Source organism: Camelus bactrianus, chromosome 1 (assembly GCF_048773025.1).
Source record: "Camelus bactrianus isolate YW-2024 breed Bactrian camel chromosome 1, ASM4877302v1, whole genome shotgun sequence".
NCBI classification, from domain to species: Eukaryota; Metazoa; Chordata; class Mammalia; order Artiodactyla; family Camelidae; genus Camelus; species Camelus bactrianus.
Window position 1 is genome coordinate 122952368 of NC_133539.1, and position 1270 is coordinate 122953637.

The window sequence follows — 1270 nt, forward strand, 5'->3', positions numbered from 1 at the left end:
CGTTTCTCTGCATCTCATTGACTTTTAAGCAGATTTTGGGAATAAAACCCAGCACTCTGGAGTATTATATACTCAAACTGAGCCCAGATGCCAGCTGTTTAAACAGCACCCAGCCACCCACCAAACTTGTCGATACTGAGCCGTGTTGATTGATATCTTTTTTGAATTTTCCAGCGTTAATCACTGTCTATAGACCTAAAGATTTAGACGAACAGCGTTTGGATCTGCTGTGGCTGTTGCAGTGTTCTGATGGATCACAACAATCATTACAGTGCCATCAAGCTTTCTATATGTCACCTTAAACACTGATTCACAGATGTTTCCTCATGGAGAAGCGAAATCTGCCTCAGGCTTTTCATTTTCTGTATTTATTTAATTTTTGGAAACAGTCTTAAAATTAGAGACAAGTTCTGAGCACCAGACTCAAACGGACATTGTCACAAACATGCCATCTCTCCCATACATTCTCCTAAGGCGTTATCTATCTTCCCTAAATGTCACTTGTTCTACCATAAGTGCCCTTTCTCTCCCCTCTCACCAAGAAGTCATTTGTTTTTCAGAAAATGCCTTTCTCCTTTTCCTGTCACTTATTAAATTGCATATAAGCCCCCACTTTTAGCTACCTCTTCAAATCCCATTGCTTTGTGAACTCCTGCATGTTTTCATACATAATTTTTTTCTCACAGTAATCAGCTTTAGTCAATTTAATTTGCAGGTTCCCAATCACTGAATGTAAGATGGTAAAGGAAATACTCTCCTTCTCAACAATTTCCAGGAGCTAAATTTTTAATAACTCCTACTTAGATCCTTTATTCCCTTTTCTGTCTTTTCAGTGTGCTTACTTGGCAAAACTCCCAACTGCACAACAGACTGATTGTCACTCTTCCCCCTTACATCCCCCCAGGCATCTAAGTGCTGCTGAAGAAAGTCACGCACTGCCCAGCGATCCTACTACTTTTATGTAGTTAACTTGCACCTTCTTCCTTCTCAGTGATGATTTCAAATTTCCCTCTCTGTAAACATCTCCCTCTGTTTCTTCCCTCTCAGATGAACCAGACAGTCTTACTTCTGACGACAAACTTCCTGAAGGATTTGCCTGCTTCCCCACCAGCAGTCTGTCCCCACTCACTCTGGTGTGTCTTCCCTTCCTCCATTCCCATGCAGCGAGTCACTGATGACTCCCACGTCTAAACCAAAGTGACACCTTTCCGGCCCTTGTCTAACTGAACTTCTCATTCCTCCGGGCATTCCATGTAGCTGACCTCTGTAA